Genomic DNA, 22,870 nt, shown 5'->3' on the forward strand with positions numbered 1-22,870 from the left:
ATAATTTACATGTACTTGCACTAATTTTGGAATGTTCCTTTTTAGTTATAAGTGTCTTTTGGAATCCTTGTGAGCTCAGAGTATGAGCAGAGCCCTTCTAGATTTTATCCCATTTTAAGAAATTGAAGGATAGTATGTCCTCTGCTCTAGGTGCCCTTCTTTATTGTTTACAGTAGTTATTAGTCATAATATGAGCAGGTCCTTTAGTGGAAAACTCCTTTGCATAATTTTTATTTGGGGACTTTAAATGGTTGGTCGTAGGTCTGTTGCATATGTTGTGATATGAAATAGAGCACTTTATGTTGCGTCTAAGATTTCTAATAATGGCTAGAATAGCAGCATAAAGGGTTACAAAGATCCTCATCTAATAATTACATAGATCTTTGTTTCATTTTTTTAGATTTGTGATAAAAAAGGCATAGTGAAACTTTTCAGATTACCATATTTATTAGATCTACACAAAACTAATTTATTAACCTCATAATGCTTTGAATGTATCATCATTATTGAATCCAATTTTATATCCTTGGTTCTTGTGTTGTTTTCTAAATATTTGAATATTACGATGTGTAAGGGAAATCATGGTAGTTATTTGGAGGCCAAGATCCAACTAACCAATTACTATGTTAGTAAGAGGTTTAATTTTATCTTGACCCTAAGCATCACGACATATTGGGTTAGGTTACCACCCACATGTATGGGTAACCATAGAAGAATGTTTTCTTCTATGATGCAATTTTCTAGCCAACTGTCATACATTATTTATTATATGTTGTCTTTTTCTTTCCTTTTATTTTCACAAGTTATTTACAACTTGAGCTTTTTGGCATGTAACTTAGTTAGCATGATTGTGCCTAAGATTTTCCTAAAGGTTGAATACTAAGTCCTAAGGTGTTATTTTTCTATGGTGACATTTTATTTTCTTTGTTTATACAGGTCATCTCGCCACATAGTGGCCACTATCACCTAACAGAAGAAAACTTGTTTGAGTTTCTTTCTTTTCTGGGGAAAAATGACATTGCAATTGTTGATGTTGAGGTATATGTCATATAAATTACTTATAGTCTACTTTATTTTATATTTCAGTGTTTGTCTTTCATGTCTTATATTTTACATTATATCTTCTTTCATTTTCAGAAGAGGAACTCAGTGTTGATGGTAACATGTAGGAATTGAAAAAAGAGGAGAACAATAACACTGAAGTCACAAATGCAAAAAGATAAACAAGAGAACCGGTCTAGCCCTTAAAGCTAATATCCACATGAGACACACATATACAAGTTGATGGGCAAGTCTTTAGAGTTGGTGAATTCACCTACATTTCCTTGGCAACACAATGTTAATGTTTTGAAGTGATGAAATAATATTTCATGTTTAAATTGTAGTCCAACCAATATTAAGTTGGAAACCCATATTATACTAGACATTTTATATAATATTTTTATGTAGTTAAATTATTTATTGTTGCACTTGATATTATTTAGTTTTTTAATTAACATATGTAAATTTGTGTTTTCATATTAGATGAATATGCACATTGTATGACATTTTTTTTAATTTATTCGCAAAATCATACTAATTAATTTATGTTGATTAATAATGAACACATAAAATCAATCTAAAACTAGTAAAATAGTAGTTTATATTGATTAATGATGAATACAAATAAAATGAATATAAGACTAAATTAGTTGTTTATAATGATTATTAATGAAAGTAATTGAAATGAATATTAACCACTAAATCAGTCATTTATAATAATGACTATGAAACTACCAAAAAATGATAAATGACTACTACAAATGATAAATTTGTGATTACAAATGACAACTAAATTTTGCATATATACGACTATTAGCAGCTAATTTACAGTATCTTATAACATGACCGAAATTTAGTTATATCTCTTTGGTCATTAATTAGTTTCAAAGGATGATTAAAATTTGCATAAATATGACTATTAGTAGCTAATTTATGGTATTTTATAACACGACCAACATTTTGGTCATATTTATATAGTCATTAATTGGTTTTCTCAGGTGATCATATAATAATATTTTTGTTGTATATTTTGGTCATTAATTGTGGCAATTAATGACTAAATCAATGACCAAATTTATGACTAAATATACCACTAGACAATAAAATTGAGACAACCAATTAATGACTAAGCTAAAAATGACTAAAAGTTGGTCGCGTTATAAGATACTGTAAATTAGCTACTATTGGTCATCGACTCAAAAATGGTCGTTTATATGCAAATTTTGGTCATTTTTTTAGTAACTAATTAGCCATTTTTTACTACGGCTCGTAGGGCCAAGAAATAGGCTTCTCTTCGATTTTTGAGAGCTAGTGGTCATCTTTTCATCAACTCAAACTTACAATATATGTATAAATAAAGAAATAATATACATTCAAATCATATGCAAGTGAGTGGACTAGGAATTGTAACAAAAAATTATAGAAAAGGTATAAATATAAAGAAAATATAACCAATCATGTCCATTTGATTCAACATTCATGAGCTAAGTACCAGTGAAGCAAGATAATAAATAGAGACAAAATAATAATTGTCCAGACATTGAGAGAGCTACAGATAATTTGATTCATGGAAATCATAAAAGGAATAATAAAACATTAAAAATATTTATATTTCTTTAAATAAGTCTTTAAATCACAAATGAATAGCTTTCATTAAAGTGGTCTCTTTGCAAGAATTAAAAAAAAATTATAATTTTAAAGTCTTAGAGAAGTTAGGTGCCTAAAGCACTCTTCAAAATCCTGACACCTAATATTGTAAAAGTAATTGCATTCATCACATAAGGGGACAAGTATTGAGCTCCTATGGACCAATAAATATTTAAGGTTCCTAAAGAAAAATAAATTTCTACAATTCACGATAAGCTTAAATCATGTGAAGAAATAATAATGAAATTTAGATGATCAAATAATGGGAAGAAAGAGAGGAAATGCTTCAAAGGATTTTTCTTCTCACAAAAATGATGTCAAGGGAATTTATTTTGTGTTGAAGAAGATGCTCCATTATATGGCTTGAGAGATGTTGGTAATCTAACTATTTGGACATTTTTGCAAGCTAGCAATATCTTTCAGTTATTTCTTTGGCCATTCTTAAATATATTCTATCATTTGAGGAACCGTTATGTCCTACTTAACATGTAAGTCGAATATTTCCTCGTCAGTACTTCAGATATATTCTGGCAACTGTGTTGTTCTAGCTAACTAGTTTTCATTATAATTTACAAATGTAACTAACCATTGTTTAATGCATCTTCTGATAAATTGGTGAGGTTGTCTAATTTCTAATCCAATGAAGTCTTTATAATCTATATCTCTTCATGTAAAATATATTTAGAGATAAGCATAAAGTTTATAATCATGGGAGGGCCATTAACGTCATCAACAACTTGAATGGCTTTGAAAAAGGCATTTCTCCTTTTACTATCAACATTTGTGCAATCAACAATAGCCTCCTCTAACATATTAAATATAAGAGACCAACTAGCTTTGATATGCTTTAGTCTTTTATGCCCTAGGAGGCTATGTTGTGTGCTTTGGAACTCACTAAGTAAGATAATATTGTTCACAAAGGTTGGAAATTCATTATTAATGAATTCTCAATCATTTTCTATATCCTTCTTAATATAATAAAAAAATGAACAAATTGTTTTCGCTAGATTCCTAAAATGGAGATCAATTTCCCATAGTTCTTTAATGATTTCCATTCTATCTTTAATTTTAATTTCAATGTAGAACTTGATTCCTAGGATAGTAAATCTTAAAGGTGCATCTTTATTGGGTATAGGGATGGTTTAAAAGGTTATAAGCTTTGGAACCCAGAAACAAGGAAGGTTGTGTACAACTGAGATGTGGTATTTAGAGAGGTGAAAGATGTTATTAAACATGAAGTCCTACCAAGGAACCTGAGAAGATAGAGTTTTAACTAAAGGAGCATGAATCAGACTCTACATCAGAACAGGAATTAGAAGTTGCAGAGCCACAAAATCCAGCTATGAGAAGGCTAGTTTGAGAAAGAAGGCAACCAAAAAGGTATAGTCCATCTGCTTTCTATTCAAATTTTTCTTTCTCTATTACTGATGATGATCCAAAAATATTAGGGAGGCAGTAATTCAGAGAATAAAAAACTCTAGAAAGAGGCCATGATTGATGAAATGGCATCTTTGGACAAAAATGAGGCTTGGGATCTGGTGGAGTTTTTTATTGGAAGGAAACCCATTGGAATAAAATGGGTATTTAAAAAGAAGATGAAATAAGAAGGCAAGGTGGAGAAATAGAAAGCTCAGTTGGTAGAAAAAGGTTACTCCTAGGTGTCAGGAATTGATTTTGGTGATATTTTTCTCATGTTGCCAAGGTAGATTCTATTGGATGGCTTTATCTGTTTTTGTTGCTTTTGATTTTGAGGTAGAATATATGGATGTGAAGACAACATTTCTTCACAAGGATGTGGAATAAGAGATTTACATGAAGCAACCTGAAGGCTTTGTGGTGAAGGGTAAGAAAGCACTAGTATGGGTTAAAATAGTCACCAAGGATGTGGTATTAGAAATTTGAAACATGCATTCGGGGACTTGGCTTCACCATAAGAAAAGCATATCACTATGTGTATTTAAATTAATTGGTGATAATGTTAGTTATTTGGTCTTGTATGTGGATGATATGTTGTTGATTGGAAATGACAAATAAATTATCCAAGATTTTAAGACGCAATTGTCCTCCAAATTTGACATGAAGGATCTTGGTGTGGCAAACTCTATTTTGGGCATGGAAATTAAATGATATTGGGACAAAAGGAAGTTTTGGTTAAAAGAAAGGAAGTATGTCAAGACAATATTACAGAGGTTTAATATGAAATATAGTAAACCGATGAAGGTTCCTACTCCTGTAGGTATAAATTTATTTACTGAATAGTGTCCCAAGACACAAAAAGAGGAAGAGGACATGTCTTATGTTCCATATGCAAGTGCATTCAGTAGCCTCATGTATGCAATTATTTTTACTAGACAAGGCATTGCACATGCAATGGGTGTATTGAACATGCTTATGTCAAAACTAGAGAAGGAGCATTGGACAACAGTGAAACGGTTTTTCAAGTATTTGTGTGGCACTAGTAATTATGGTTTGTGCTACCAAGGAAGACCAGGATTGTAGAGATTTTTGGACATCCATGGATTTGTTAATGCAGACTGGGCTAGATATCTAGATCAGAGAAGATCTACAACTGGGTATTTGTTTAACGTATTTGGAGATGCAGTCAGTTGGATGAGAAAGAGAGAGTTTGTAGTGGCACTTTCAACTACAATGGAAGAATATATGGAAACCACTCATGCAAGCAAGGAAGAAATTTGTTTGCAGAGATTGTGTTCAAGTATGGGGTTAGTAAAACGACCTATTAGGATAGACTGTGATAGCCAGAGTGTCATTTTCTTATTAAAGAACCATGCTAATCATTCAAAGACAAAGCATATTGATGTTCAGTATCAATTTGTGATGGATATGGTTAAGGACAAAAAGGTGTTGTTGGTAAATGTGGACACTTTGAAAAATGTTGCAGATGCATTGAAAAACTTTGTGAGCACTGAGAAGTTTTCTTTGTGTAGAGAAAAAATGGGTGTTGTAGAGCTATACCAATGGTTTTATGCATGGGTTTTGCTCACATTTTTGGGCATGATGGTTTTTTTTCCCTTGGTATTCTGTAGATCCGATTAAGGGAACTATAGTTATGTTTTAATCGAGAGTTAATGGATTGGGGTTTATGATGATTTAGCATGTATATATATGTGTTGTAACATTGAAAGGAACATAATGAAAAAACAATTTATTAGTCTCGGTTTTGGGATCCGGGAGAAGTCTTTGTGTATATCTATTTTATGTTTTATGTTCTCGTGATTTCTTATTTTCCATTTTATAATTCATTGGCAAGTAGTTTTGTACAGGGTTAAAACCTACATTTACATGAAAAGATTGGCATATAAGTAATGTGGACAAGACTAGTTTCGTATGAAAAAATAACAAAGACAATACCCTTCATGAAAATAGTAAACTAAAGTGATTATTCAACAACCTTTATAATTCTTATTTGGAAATAATTAATACTCCAAAATATGAGGGTGTATAAAGAGTTTAGGTGTATGACTTACTAGCATCAAAGCTATCCAAACATAAATTGAAACCATACCTACATAACTCTTGATTAAACTAACTATTCACTGCAAATTTTCATATAAAATTTGGACAATAACAGATTATTGAAGAAGCTCACAACATATGTAGTGAGATAACCTACATAAACACATCAACGGACATAAATTCTACCACAAATTCTACATTTTGCATGATGAGATTTTCTTAAAAATAACACAAGTGCGTGAAAAAAAGGATGCATATGCCAGCAATATATCATGAAAATAAGTAGGACACCAAACCCCGGGTGGTTGTGTACAAATGATTGAAATGAAAAACATTTCTACTTGGTTGTATCCGCTACAACATTGACGACACACTGGTAGAACTCCATCTCTTTTTATGGACCTTGTCTCATGCAAAGGAGTCTAGCTATTCTTGAAGTATTGTTCAATTCTTCAATCATCATAGCTTCCTCATTATATTGAGTTAAAGAAGTAGCCCCTACCATTCTCTTTATTGGCAACACACACCAATCCAATTCAACTGAGTCATTTCTATTGGTTATGAGGGGTATATTAATGCACAAGTAATGTAGACTGTCATAGTTTTACTTTCATCTCTCGTGTTGCTCCGCTGCCAGCAAGCCTAAACAGTACCCTGATGGAGACACTTCAGGAACATAGGCATTGCTATACTACCATCGAGCCTGGATATTTCCCTGGCATAGTTACTTTCTTGACCTCTCTACGCAAGAAGCCTTTCTCTTCTTTTGTCTTTATTTTATTTTTTCCATTTCATTTTTCATTTTTCAAAGAACTGTGCATGGGCACTTATTTATTTTATGAGGTGGAATAGGGATATCAACTTATTAAGAGCAGAAGAGGTTGTCCCTTCAGAGAAGGATGTTTATATATGCCTCTGACATACTTGTTAAGGTTTCCCCCTTCACCTTACTCTACTTCACTGAGTTGACAAGGGTTAACCAAATATAAGAAACCAATTAGAGTAGGCGGTACTAGTTAAAAAGTGCAAGCGTTGTGATTTCACGAAGACTTACTCCAAAAGGAACGTATTTTCCATCAGAGTATCATTGACTATAAGAAATTAAATATCTTCATAAAGAGAGGTAATAGATAGATAAATAAGTGTTGATAGTTGTACAAGTCCTCTTGTATTTCACCCTACTTATCTCAAGAAGCTAAGCACGGTTTCATGATGAAACTAATCGTATAGGTGCATAAAAAAATGAACAAGAAAAGTAAAGAAATAAGATGAAAACAAAACCAAGTAAGAAAAAAAATAGGAAACAAAACACTACTCCTACTCCTAAGCTAAGCAAAGCATAGGCCAACTCACGTGAAGTGATATTTTCAATGCAACCTTTGGCGCATTGGTTAACCCATGTAGGTGATGGCATGACTAACAAGAAACATATTCAAGCATACCAAAAAACAATAAATATAAAGCAATGCAAACGAAAATGTTCAAAGTTTGAATGTGTCCATAGAAAATAAAAGATTAAAAGCACATGAAAGGCACTCTGCAGATGTATCATGGTATTGTGTTACATTGTGCATGGATGCCAAGCATGTACACTCCTTCGAACTTGGCAGAAGATAAAACATGAATAAAGAATAAAATTTTAATTTCACAAGAGTGCTTGCTATGTATGAGTCATCCAATGCATGAGCAATATAGTCGTGTGATTCTGGTTGAGGATGCAAAAAATGTAAACTAGATTGATTTTCAATATGAGCAGGAGAGTGATGAGGACCTTGAGGAGGCTCAACAATTTTTTTATCAGAAGTGGAACTAACCTCAAGGATACAAGAATGTGACATAACTATTAGCTTGGGCCGAAGTGCCTCAACAACTTGAGGAGTTTCCACTTCATCATAAGATAGATCATTAAAGACCGGTGGCTTAGAAATATCAACAATAGGTAAATCAAAATCATGATCAGGTGAATGAGTGAAAATATAATGACAACCACGATCATAAAATTCAATATGGACATCGAAATCCTCACGATCTAATGAATCATAAAGAGGGGTTGATGAAAAACAAAAAATTACCGTATGAGTTTCCAGAGATGAAAGATGAGAGATCGAGTGGATTCAGGAAGAAAGATTTTTCCTCTCCATAATCAAATGATAGACTGACATCCTATGCATTATGTGAATGATCATAAGTAGAAACATTCAGAGATGGATTTTCATAAGATGAATCAGAAATGGAAGAATCACAAAAGATGTCAGGATAAATTAGGCGAGGCGCAGATACAAGGAGTTCTTCCTTCACTGCAACTTCTTGTTGAGATTCCCACACATACTTATAAAAAATGATAGCGCACACCAACCTCATCCATAACTTGATCCCCGTGAACATCATATGTGGAATCCAGAAAGGATGAACACAACAAACCAAAATCTGGATTACCAAAGGCACCAGTGGATGGAGGTTGAGTAGATGAGACCACCTGATAACCATCAGGCTTGCAATCCAAATCTACGCAATAATCCAAAGCAGGTGGGGTGGGAGGATAAGGTGACAGTTCAATAGGTAAGTTCACAACTTCTCCCACCTCGTCCTTCAGAGCTAGAACTGTTTGATGAGAAGGGCATGTAGGGTCACTTGGGACAACAACCTTATCCATCTTAGATTTATAAGCTCTAACACTGAGATATGATGGGAGGGGTTTGAAAGATTATAACTCAAGTGGATTTTCCAAGATGTGAACAAGATACTGAAATCTTTTAGTGAAAAATTTCCAGTCAACTTCATCTTCTGGTAATTCAAAACAGTAATGAAGAAAACAATCATAAAAGTGCACAACAAATTCATCATGTTCTTTTTATTATTTAAAATAATTTCCATTAAGTTCTTTATGGTCATAAAAGAAGAAATAATGACCTAACTCTCTGAACATGTGGTTGAAAGAGTGTATAGAGGTTGCGAACTATTATAAGATTATATATTACAGAGAAATGGAACACGTAAAATATATATTATAGAAATATAAACACAAAAAACACATAAAACAAGAGAGACACAGATATACGTGGTTCACCCAATTTGGGCTACGTCCATGGAGAAACAGCGAATCCTTCCTTTTATATTATCCAGCAAAATGAAGAGATACAACCTACAGCAGATCCGCTATAATTCCCTCTTCGCTCTCACACAATCTCCTCTCTCTTTCTCACTCAGAATATAGATCTACATAGACACAATACATTTCCCTCATCTATAGTAAGGTGTTGCCTTCTAGGGAAAAAAAAAACCATAAATTAAAAATAACTTCTACCATCAAATCTCTGCCTAATGAATGACCCAGATTGACTACGAAATTGCAACATTTTACAAGGCAATTTTACATCTATTTTTAGCTTTGGGGGCACTGCCCCCAACCCCCCACTTAGGGGGGGGGCGAGAGGGGGCTCCAAATAATCATTGTCGCCTCCCCTGGACCCCCCTTGTGGCGTTGTCGTCACATTACGAACTGGGGTCTAATGCGATGATACCTCTTAATAAAGAAGATAATCAGGCTCCACACCCAACAATCTCCCACTTGGAGACTAATTAGAACAACTCCACCATTGGTTCATTTGTTGGAAAATGACTCCACTTTGGACCTGGTTGTTTCTCATCTTCTTCATCATACTTGAAGACCAATTGAAACTTAGTAGAATCTCAGTTTCTCCTTGGTTACAACTTTTGTTAACATATCTGTAGGATTCTGGCTAGTGTGTATTTTTTCCAACTTTAACTGTCCATCTTCCAACGCTGACCGTATGAAATGGTACTTCAGCTGTATATGTTTAGTCTTGGAGTGAAATGTAGAGTTCTTTGCAAGATGTATGGCACTCTGGCTGTCACTGTATAACCTGCCCAAATCCTACTTCTTACCCAATTCATCCAGAAACCTTTGTAACCAAACCATTTCTTTACTAGCCTATGTAGCAACAACATACTCTGCTTCCGTTGTTGAGAGTGCAACAACACTTTGCAGTTTTGAAACTCAACTGATAGTTGTTCCACCTACAGTAAACACATACCCTGTGGTTCTCCTCATGTTATTTCTATCACTTGCCATATCTGCATCAACATATCCCTGTAGAGAAATGTTTGAACCACCAAAGCATAATGCTTTATTTGTGGTACCTCTCAAATACTTGAGAATCCACTTCACCGCCATCTAATGTTATTTTCCTGGATTGTTCATGTACCTGCTTACAACTCCCACTGCATGTGCAATATCAAGCCTTGTGCAGACCATTGCATACATTAAACTTTCAAATGTTGATGCATATGGAACTTTAGACATATAAGCCATTTCCTCCTGAGTCTTGGGACACACCTCCTTACTTAGTTTGAAATGGCTAGCCAAAGGTGTACTAACTGGTTTTGCATTTTCCATATTAAATCTTTTCAACACCTTTTCTATAATGTACTCACTCTGAGACAATGTTAATTTTTTATTCTTCTTATCTCTAGTTATTCTCATACCAAGTATTTGTTTTGCAGCACCCAAATCCTTTTTTTTTTGGTAGGTAAGTACCCATGGGTTATTTGAACTAGTGACCTATCGCAAGGAGTGCCTTAACAGTGCATCCATTCACCATCAATCCAAAGCCCTGTGGGCTGCAGCACCCAAATCCTTGATTGCAAATGAGTTCACCAATTTTCTTTTGAGCACATTTATTTCCTGCATGATAGAACCTACAACAAGCATGTCATCTACATACAATAACAATATAATATAGCTGCCATCATTTTGCCTTTTGAGAGAAACAAAATGACCAGAGTGACATCTAGTATAACCTTTTTTATATATAAACCTATCAAATTTTAGATACCATTACCTTGGAGCCTATTTTAAGTCGTACAAGCTCTTCTTCAACCTGCACACTAGTTTCTCCTTCCCTTTTATCTCATATCATTGTGGTTTCTGCATATATATCTCTTCCTCCAAATCCCCATGGACAAAGGTTGTCTTTACATCTAACTGCTCAAGATGCAAATATTCAACTGCTATGTTAGGTCCCTATACTACTAGTGTTACCCCTTATTGTTATTAGTACAACCCCCTTATTATATTGCTATGCCCATGGAGTCCCCATATTTTTATTATTGTTCCCCATAAAAGCCCACTATTGTTATTATTGTGCCCTTACATTATCATTGTTATGTCAGCTATGATTATATTATGGCCCCTTAGACTCCTATATATGGAAAGGAGGTCTTGTCATTTGTATCATCCAAGAATTGTTCATTTGTGTAATGTAAAGGAGGTTTCCCCCTCGAAGAGGCTGATCTATAAGGCGTTCAATTATCTTTTTTACCTTTTTGTGAGTTGGCTTCATAACATTTGGTATCAGAGCTTTGGAGTCTAGGGTTTTGCTACTCCAAACAGGTCATCGTGGCATTTTCGCTATAACGTTTTTTTGCAACGTTTCAGAAGTGAAAAAAGAAAACCCATTTGATAGGAAATCACGTTGAACATTGGTTCTGAATTTTAGATCTTTTCTCGCTATATTTTCAGAGATATGATCTGAGGAAGTTAGAGTTTTTGCAGGCTCCCAAATTACATTCCAAACAGGTGACCTGGGGAAAATCATCATAACTTGTGTTCTGGGCATCAGATTGAAATTTCATAAGAAGTTTCAGAAAGGGGACGTCCAAAAGTTTTTTGTATATTAGTTTCAAGTTCTAAGGTTGAAACACTGACACGTGGAACTTCATACAAGTTCACTCTATTGAACTAGTCTATAATTGGGTCATCATGGGATATTTGACATAACGCTTGAAATCCAATCTTGATCAAACTTTTGGGGTTAGAAAGAGGACTCAGAGGGCTACTACAAGACAAAATTTCAAAACTTGGAAATCTGAAATTACAAAGTTACAATTGTTTCAAGATCGAGCTCCTAAAATCAAGAAAAAGCGAGATGAGGAGGTTTGATGGTAAGGATCCAGTAAATTGGATACTACAGATGGAGAAATATTTTGATCTACATGGTGTACCACTGTTACAAAAGGTATTTATTGCATCTGCATATTTAGAACCAGATCAATTTTCATGGTATAAAGGGATTTTTTCTCGTAAACCACTGTTACATGGTCAATTTTCATGGAGGAAATGATAACACATTATGAGGATACAAAGAGAAACACCTTCTTTATCCACATGATAAATCTAAAAAAAAATTGTTCAATGGTAGAGCACATTGAGGACTTCCAAAAATTGAATATAAAGGAAAATGATATTCTAGAGAAGCATAGGATTGATGTCTCCATAGAGACTTTAAAGGATAATATTCAACGTGAGGTTCGTCTTTGGGAACCTAATTCATTGGAGAAGGCATTCAGGTTGGCAAGAAAAGTGGAAAGAAAAATTATGGCAACAAGGAATTCTACCCCTTACAACTATAAAGATGGAAGTGTTGTTTCTCCTAGCCTTCCACAACCTACAAGGGTGACACCACAACAATTGGAACAAAAGAGAAAAGAGCAAAAATACTTTGTTACAATTGTGATAACAAATACATTAAAGGTCATAAGTGTGTTGAGAGGAAATTATTTTACATTGATTGTGAAGAGGAGGAAGAAAGGGATCCATCATCAAAAGAAGAGGATATACATGAGGAACCTATTCCAGAGAGAGAAGAAATGAATCTGACCATATCTTGTAAAGCATTGGCAAGAATTACCACTCCTCAAACTCTCAATATAGAAGGACATATCAAGATGAAAAAAGTTCAAGACGTGAAAGATCACATCCATAAAGAAGAAATGAATCTGACCATATCTTGTAATGCATTGGCTGGAATTACCACTCCTAAAACTATCAAGATAGATGGACTTATCAAGAAGAAAAATGTTCAAGAAGTGAAAGATCACATCGAGCATCAAGAAATGAATCCTACCATATCTTGTAATGCATTGGAAGAAATTACCACTCCTCAAACTATCAATATAAAAGGACATATCAAGAAGAAAAAGGTAATAGTGTTGATTGATTCAGGCAAAACCCATAATTTTATTCATTGTAAGGTAGCCAAGGAATTGAATTGCTTCCTATATCCAGCACCAGAGTGTCAAGTGATGGTTGCAAGTGGAGGACCATAAAGTGCTCTGGAAAGTGCCATAATATCAAGCTATCCATGGGAGAATATGTATTGAATAGCCCAATACTTTCCATTCCAATGGGTGGTGCTGATGTTTTACTAGGAGTCCAATGGCTACAATCTTTGGGTACGATAGCTTTTAATTTTTAAGAACTTTTCTTGAAATTATTTTGGAAAGGAAAGGAAGTTGAATTGAGGGGTATCAAAGGGAAACCTGGAAAGATAATCAACTCTAATAGCATGACAAAAATTCTAAATAAAGAAAAATGGGGTGTAATTGCACAATTATGTTCGCTAGAGGATCCCACATCAAAATCATGTATTTCTCCAGACCTCCAAAAAATTTTGGACAATCATTCCAAGGTATTTGAGACTGCCAAAGGCCTCCCACCTATTCGTGATCATGATCATGTTATTCATTTGATTCCAGGAAGTGTTTCTCCAAACATCAGGCCTTACAGATATCCATATGCCCGAAGGAGTGGAAACTCATTCAAAAGTTGCAGAGGATCCCAGTTCAAACAGTATTGTGAGAACTTGACAAGGAAGGAAAAATCATATTGGAACGTAAAACAGTCACAGAACTGAGAAATTGACAGCTACGAAATAGATCAATTTCAGAGTATCTCATAAAGTGGAAGAACTTACCCACTGAAGATTCCACATGGGAGGACAAGAATTTATACAGAAGCATCAAGAACTACTCAAGCATTGAGGAAAACACTTTTTGAAGGAGAGGGGCATGTTAGGTCCCTATACTACTAGTCTAACCCCTTATTGTTATTATTATTGTTAGTGTCAGTCTTTCTAGCCTTCCTCCAGTGATCAAATATGCTCTTACAAAGTGATCTCAGAGTGTCAAGGTCAAATTTTGTCATTTCAAAGAGTTTTCAAGCAAAATTTGGTCACTAGGCATTAGGTCTAGGGTTTGCTTTAACTCCTTCTAAAGTTGTCAAAATGTCGGTCCATGTCATTATTCAGCTGATTCTATCATCATTCATAGGGTTTTCATTATCATCTCAGTGTCTAATGAGTCATTGTACACCTTGTTCATGCTTCAGTTGTGCCTTGGCAAGGTCATTTCCCTCTCCTAGGGTTTTGAAAGCCAATTTCTCTTGGACGAACAAATCATCGGCAAAACTTGTTTCCATATGTTCATACACCTTCCCCTATCCTTAAAGTACCTTACCAAATGCTTCTCATCCCTTAGATCTGCCAAATTCCTCATTTTTGCACAAACCCTAGTTTCTAGCCACAACCTGGCAATTTTTCCCTTTTGGACCCCTTCCCCTCGCTCAATCTCTAAGATTCCACTTTACCCTGCTTCCTAAAATCCCTCCCCACTCCCAAAAATTTCCCCAAGAATTTATAAGCCGCCTATCCCCTTCATTTCGCTCCATTTCGACAAAATTCCTTGTTTCACACATTGGGACAAGTCGCACTCAAATGATGTTTCAGAGCAATAGAAGATGATTTTTGGAAAACTGAGAGAGGTTTCTGTCCACAACATGCCAAAAAGAAAAACCTCCTTCACTTTTTGTACAGGTTTCATGGTTTTAGAGAAATGTCAAAATTACAGTCGCTAGATCCAAGGAGGTTGGCCAAAGCACAAAAACGGAGAAAAAGGCCCGATCTCCTCCACATCTTGGTCGAGGCTTCCCTGAAGGACCAAGGCACTGAATATCCTAGCCACAGCACAAATCCCAAGAAATTTTGAGCATTTTGGGTAAATTTTGGTTTTTTCAGGCAATTTACAGGTTTTCTCCATTAACGGGTCTCACCCCCCGCACGACACTTCATCCTAGCAACTCCATTTTGCAAAAACTCAGCATTTCCAGATTTTTCATGAGAAATTACATATGCGCATCCATGGACAAGAGATTTTATGAAGTTTTGGGCCTCCAGAAAGTCAAAAAACAAGCAAAAAATGACTTTCTGCCACATTTTTGAGACACAGAAAGCAGTATTGGGAGATTGCGATTTTGGAGGGGACAATGACCACCAAATTAAGAAATTCCAGTTGGGTTGGAAATTATACTCATATACCTTTCCAACAAGCCTACTCTTGCTCAATTTGGACACTTAGAAGTGCCCCAAAAGTGGTCCCAAAGGCGCGCGACCCGTCAGGCAAATTTCTCCAAATTTCAGTGTACAGCTCAGAAAAACGCAGTTTGACCCTGTTTGACTTTTTGGGGTAGATTATTATGCTCTTTGATGTAATTAATGTACTTTTATGACACTTTTACACTTGTGTATCTCTTCTGGAAGATTCATTCATGAAATAGCATGCATTTAATGAATGAATTGGTTTCCTAGCTTATAGAGGCAAGTTGTTTTGATTGCCTAGTTTTTAGTGCTTAGTTTAGAATTGGTTGAAACAGCTCCTAGAAGGATGAGCTCGACCCCTAGAGGCAAGGAAAGGTGTCAGCTTGCCTATATTATGTATTTTCTTAGTTATTTTCAGAGGTTGGAATGTTGGACTCTTGAGGGAAAAGCTATCATTGTATTATTCACTGTATCTCTGCAATTTTTGACTAAGGAAGACCAGGGTTTTGCAGTCCTTTTTGGGATTCTTGTGGTTACATGTATTGATGGTGTGTTTCTCTATGTACTTGTAAGTGTGTTATGTGAATCATTTCCTTTCTTTTCCTTCTGCACATTAAACAAATGAAGTGTTAAAGTAGAATTCATTACAGTCATGCTCTGCTTTTAAGTTTGTTTAATTTCAATGTTTTCTACTGTTTAAGGAGAATTCAAAGTTATCGCTTGCTCTCCTTAGCTCCTCACCTATCTTTCTCATCCATTCACCTCAATCTAAGGCATCAATACTGTATCCTATCTCGCCCCGAGGAACCCCCTGCAGAAACTGTGTCCTATCCCCACACCCAAAATTGCCACCCTCAATTTGCCAACAAAAACCCTAAAAATCCCCAAATCAACCCTTTTGATCAGTTTACTAGCCTAAAATCAGTGTTACCCTATTGTTTATCTCTCCCATTGAAGATTTTGACCGAGATAGACCGGAGAGAGCCCTCTCCTGCCCCGTAGGGCTAGCTACGAGGCTAAGTGGTTTGATGTTGCCTTGAGGTTTACCTTTCTCAGCCTGAGGTGAAATTTCAAGCGCTAACATATTGGCGAACATACTGGGGAGAACAAACTTGTTTGCTTGTTGATGTCATTTGTTTTATAAGCTACAGACGGAGCCTGAAGTTATGCCAGGTAGCCTTCGAAACGCTTTTGCTTTGCATTAGCGGAAGTAGATAAACGCTGCTTCAGTTAATCTCCGGTCTAGCTTGTAAACGTGACATCTAACTTGTTAATTACCCCAGTACATGTATCAAGTTCAAATCTGATGGTTGATGGTGAACAACGATCAGACACTGACAAGGCTGAAATCATTCACTGGCGAATCCTTCACTGAAAACTCCAGAGATCAATGCTTCATGGTGAGTTCACTGCAGGAAGATCAGTAGCTTTGAGATTTTCAAGATGGATCGGATCGCAAGAAGATATGCTCCCTTGAGCCGAGATCACATCCCTGGTTTTCCAAATAAAATTCCAAAGGTAGATTGGTCAAGGAATTTGCCTACATTTAATGATGATGGTAAGAAGGATGCTGCTTTACATCTAGTTAGATTTCATATGCATATTTGCAAGTTGAAGTTGGATTTTCCTGAAGATTTTCCTGGCCACTCTGGAAGGTGAAGCCCAATCATGGTATGAAAGTTTTCCACCTGCTTGTATTTACTGTTTAAAGGATTTTCATACTATGTTCATTGAAAGATATATGGACTCTTATCCATCATTAAATTTGGTTCATGACTGTTGCAAGCATGCTTATAGTTTTATTGAAAGCCTTGAGGAATATTATGAAGATGATAATTTTATGGATGTTGAGATCATGGAGGCTCTGTATGAGAATCCATTTCAGCAACATGAAGAGAACCTAGTGGATACCCATCAAGATGATCAGGAAATTTTGCAGCAGAATCAAGATCAGTAGGCTAAAGATGGTCATATGGTGGAAGATGATGAAAGAGAGAGTTCTATTTCAGATCTGCCCACAGAAGAAAACAGCGTGCAGGGTGGTCAAGATTCAATTTCAGAATGTGATGCAGTCAAGTCAGCTATTTCAGATCAGCATTCAGATCATGATGACCAAGAATACCTTATGCTGAATCCTGAAAGGGAGGATTTTGTTGTTGAGATCATAGACAGCGGTATGGATTCAAATGTTCTCAGTAGTGCTGCCAGTCTGTCATTAGAACCGAGTCTTCATGAGGAGGTCATTCAGTCAGCTCATGAACAACAAGGTGAGATCTTTGCTCAAGCAAGTGAAAAAGTTTCTTTGAGTGAATTTGTGGTAGACGATGTAAATGATAATACTGTGCTTGATAATATTGAAGAATGTAATAAGGAACTTGATAATTTGGTTGTGATATCATATGAAGATGACCTACAGCACATTCACACCATAGAAGAACAAAACATTCAGGATTACCTTTCAGATTCTTCATATGTTTCATGTGCTGAAATGTTTTTCCAAGAAGAGATCTACTCATCCATTTGTTCAGAGTTTTTTGAAGCCCATGAGCATACTTTTACCGAAGCATATGATGAAGGCAGATCAGAATTTGAAACAAAGGACACCTTGTTCTTTCAGCAGGAGGTGGCAGTGGCAAATCTTCATGTTTTTCACGATCCTCTAGCAAGTTTGTTACAGCCCGCAGTGAAATTGTTTATTACAATGTTTTGTTGCAGCCATGGTCAACTATGTTTTTGGATGCTTAGTTATCAGTTTGTACTGTTGACCAGAAGATCTAATCAGGAGAATCAATCAAGAAGGCATTTGCTTGATTGGTTGCATTGGCATTTTGATATAGTTTGATGTATATTGTCTTGTAAGAAACACAGGTGGTTGTCATCATGATTTTACATCTTGATGGATTGCTGCCCTTCCATAAGCTTTGTAAGTTCTTGTTTTCGTTAAGTCAGTCATGAGTCATTTGTGTTTGGTCTATTGAGTGAGTTTTTTCAAGTTATTTCAGTTTGTCATTGAGTCGGTTTGAGTCAAGCTTCAGTTAAGTTTCAGTCAGTTTTTAGTCAAGTTATCATTCAATAAATGAGTCAAAGTCTTGTGTCGTTTGCCGAAATAATGACTCCATTGCCCAATGGTTGAAAGCACTGGTCTGCTCTCCCAGAGGTCTGCGGTTCTTGGCACCTCCAAGGAGCTACCATCCCCATTGGAGCCAATGTTAGTGTCAGTCTTTCCAGCCTTCCTCCAGTGATCAAATATGCTCTTACAAAGTGATCTCAGAGTGTCAAGGTCAAATTTTGTCATTTCAAAGAGTTTTCAAGCAAAATTTGGTCACTAGGCATTAGGTCTAGGGTTTGCTTTAACTCCTTCTAAAGTTGTCAAAATGTCGGTCCATGTCATTATTCAGCTGAGTCTATCATCATTCATAGGGTTGTCATTATCATCTCAGTGTCTAATGAGTCATTGTACACCTTGTTCATGCTTCAGTTGTGCCTTGGCAAGGTCATTTCCCTCTCCTAGGGTTTTGAAAGCCAATTTCTCTTGGACAGTCAAATCATCGGCAAAACTTGTTTCCAGATGTTCATACACCTTCCCCTATCCTTAAAGTACCTTACAAAATGCTTCCCATCCCTTAGATCCTCCAAATTCCTCATTTTTGCACAAACCCTAGTTTCTAGCCACAACTTGGCAATTTTCTAAGTTTGGCCTGTGTTTTGCCCTTTTGGACCCCTTCCCCTCGCTCAATATCTAAGATTCCACTTTCCCCTACTTCCTAACATCCCTCCCCACTCCCAAAAATTTCTCCAATAATTTAGAAGCCCCCTATCCCCTTCATTTCGCTCCATTTCGACAAAATTCCTTGTTTCACACATTGGGACAAGTCGCACTCAAATGATGTTTCAGAGCAATAGAAGATGATTTTTGGAAAATGGAGAGAGGTTTTTGTCCACAACATGCCAAAGAAGAAAAACCTCCTTCACTTTTTTCACAGGTGTCATGGTTTTAGAGAAATGTCAAAATTACAGTCGCTAGATCCAAGGAGGTTGGCCAAAGCACAAAAACGGAGAAAAAGGCCCGATCCCTCCACATCTTGGTCGAGCCTTCCCTAAAGGACCAAGGCACTAAATATCCTATCCACAGCACAAATCCCAAGAAATTTTGAGCATTTTGGGTAAATTTTGGTTTTTTCAGGCAATTTACAGGTTTTCTCCATTAACGGGTCTCACCCCCCGCGCGACCCTTCATCCTGGCAACTCCATTTTGCAAAAACTTAGCGTTTCTAGATTTTTCATGAGAAGTTACATATGCTCATCCATGGACAAGAGATTTTATGAAGTTTTGGGCCTCCAGAAAGTCAAAAAACAAGCAAAAAATGACTTTCTGCCACATTTTTGAGACACAGAAAGAAGTCTTGGGAGATTGCAATTTTGGAGGGGCAAATGACCACCAAATTTAGAAATTCCAGTTGGGTTTGAAATTCGACTCACAGACCTTTCCAACAAGCCTACTCTTGCTCAATTTGGACACCTAGAAGTGCCCCAAACGTGGTCCCAAAGGCGCGTGACCCGTCAGGCAAATTTCTCCAAATTTCAGTGTACAACTCAGAAAAACGCAGTTTGACCCTGTTTGACTTTTTGGGGTAGATTATTATGCTCTTTGATGTAATTAATGTACTTTTATGACACTTGTACACTTGTTTATCTCTTCTGGAAGATTCATTCATGAAATAGCATGCATTTAATGAATGAATTGGTTTCCTAGCTTATAGAGGCAAGTTGTTTTGATTGCTTAGTTTTCAGTGCTTAGTTTAGAATTGGTTGAAACAGCTCCTAGAAGGATGAGCTCGACCCCTAGAGGCAAGGAAAGGTGTTAGCTTTCCTATATTATGTATTTTTCTTAGTCATTTTCAGAGGTTGGAAGGTTGGACTCTTGAGGGAAAAGCTATCATTGTATTATTCACTGTATCTCTGCAATTTTTGGCTAAGGAAGACCAGGGTTTTGCAGTACTTTTTGGGATTGTTGTGGTTACATGTATTGATGGTGTGTTTCTCTATGTACTTGTAAGTGTGTTATGTGAATCATTTCCTTTCTTTTCCTTCTGCACATTAAACAAATGAAGTGTTAAAGTAGAATTCATGACAGTCATGCTCTGCTTTTAAGTTTGTTTAATTTCAATGTTTTCTACTATTTAAGGAGAATTCAAAGTTATTGTTTGCTCTCCTTAGCTCCTCACCTGTCTTTCTCATCCATTCACCTCAATCTAAGGCATCAATACTGTATCCTATCTCGCCCCAAAGAACCCCCTGTAGAAACTGTGTCCTATCCCCGCACCCAAAATTGCCACCCTCAATTTGCCACCAAAAACCCTAAAAATCCCCAAATCAACCCTTTTAATCAGTTTACTAGCCTAAAATCAGTGTTACCCTATTGTTTATCTCGCCCATTGAAGATTTTGACCGAGATAGACCAGAGAGAGCCCTCTCCTGCTCCGTAGGGCTAGCTACGAGGCTAAGTGGTTTGATGTTGCCTTGAGGTTTACCTTTCTCGGCCTGAGGTGAAATTTCAAGCGCTAACAAGTACAACACCTTTATTATATTGTTATGCCCATGTAGTCCCCATATTGTTATTATTGTGCCCCATAAAAGCCCACCACTGTTATTATTGTGCCCCTACATTATTACTGTTATGTCGGCTATGATTATATTATGGCCCCTTAAACTCCTATATATAGAAAGGAGGTCTTGTCATTTGTATCATCCAAGAATTGTTCATTTGTGTAATGTAAAGGAGATTGCCCCCTCGAAGAAGCTGATTTATAAGGCGTTCATCTATCTTTTTTATCTTTTTGTGAATTGGTTTCATAACATGCTACTAGACTTAAAATAGTTATGATTGAATTCATTTTACCAAAATGAGTAAATAGCTCATCATAGTCTATACCCTTTTTCTGTGCAAACCCCTTCACCACAAGTCTAGCTTTATGCCTTTTTCAGCCTTCATATTCTTCCTTCAACCTGTAAACCCATTTATTCTGCAGTGTTGTTTCACCTGTAGGCAACCTAAATAAGTCCCAAGTTTGGTTATGTGCTAAGGATTCCATCTCTTCTCTCATGGCTTGCTCCCACTTCTTCCTGGTTTCTACCTTCATTACTTCTTCATAAGATTCTGGTTCACCAGAATCAGTCAGCAATACATAATATAATGAAGGAGAGTATCATTCACGGGTTCTACTTATCCTGGTAGATCTTCTAACACCACTTTCAGGCATTTGAGGTGCTTGTTGTCATTGTGTTTGTTTTTGTTGTTCTGGCTATTGATCATTATGATTTCCAGGCACCTTCACTTTTTCTATGATCTCATCAAAGACTGTGTATTGTCTTTTTTCTTTTTCCTGTTTCTTTTCCTGTGTCTGATCCTTATAGAAAACCTTTTCATTGAATATGACATCTTTACTCCTAATTATTTTGTGTTTTTCATAATCGTAAAAGCGATAACCAAAATCATTAACACCATATCCAATAAAGATACATTTCTTTGATTTTGCCTCAAGCTTTGTTCTATTTTCTTTATTAATGTGGACAAAGGATTCACAACCAAAAGTCTTTAAAAATGAGTAGTTTAGCTTTTTACTTTTCCATGCCTCCTTTGGAATACCACCATCCAATGAACTTGAAGGCCCTTAGTTTATTAGATAAACAACACTATCTACAACATCTACCCAAAATTGTAAAGGAAATCATGCATGCAATCTCATGCACCTTGCATGCTCCATGATTATCTTGTTCATCCTTTCTGGCACACCATTTTCTTGTGGTGTTCCTGGAACTGTCTTCTCTCTGCAAATTCCATTTTCTGAACAATACCTATCAAACTCTCTGCTGCAATATTCACCTCCATTGTCTGATCTGAGACACTTCAACCTTTTTCCTGTCTCATTTTCAACCAAAGCTTTCCATTTCTTGAAGGTATCAAATACATCATATTTATTTCGAATACAATAAATATAGGTTTTTCTGGTTTCATCAACAATAAATGTAACATAATAACGAGAGCCACCGAGAGATGATACCTGAGTAGGTCCCCATACATTTGTATGCACAAGCTCTAATTTTTCACTCTTCTTTTCTTTCACAACTCTAAGAAATCTGACTCTCTTATGTTTTCCATAAACACAATTCTCATAGAACTTTAAATCAACATGCTTCAAACATGGAAACAAGTTTCTTGAGTGAAGAATTTGCATCCCCTTCTCACTCATGTGCTTGAGCCTATGATGCCACAATCATATATCTTATCTTGTAGAGGTTAAAGCATTAATATAATTAGAAATACCATTGCATAAATACAATGTACCAACCTTTTCTACTTTTTCTATTACCATACCTCCATTAGTGACCTTCCAGGTTTTATCTGTAAAAGTAGTCACACAATCTTCACCTCCCAACTGCCTTGTTGAAATCATATTTTTCTTTAGATCTAGAACATGCCTTACCTCCATCAATAGCCATTGATTTCCATTTTACTGTTTTATGAAAACTGT

The sequence above is a fragment of the Pinus tabuliformis genome, chromosome 2_2 (assembly GCF_031772625.1).
Source record: "Pinus tabuliformis cultivar Carrire ecotype Pingquan chromosome 2_2, CPIR1, whole genome shotgun sequence".
Lineage (NCBI taxonomy): Eukaryota > Viridiplantae > Streptophyta > Pinopsida > Pinales > Pinaceae > Pinus > Pinus tabuliformis.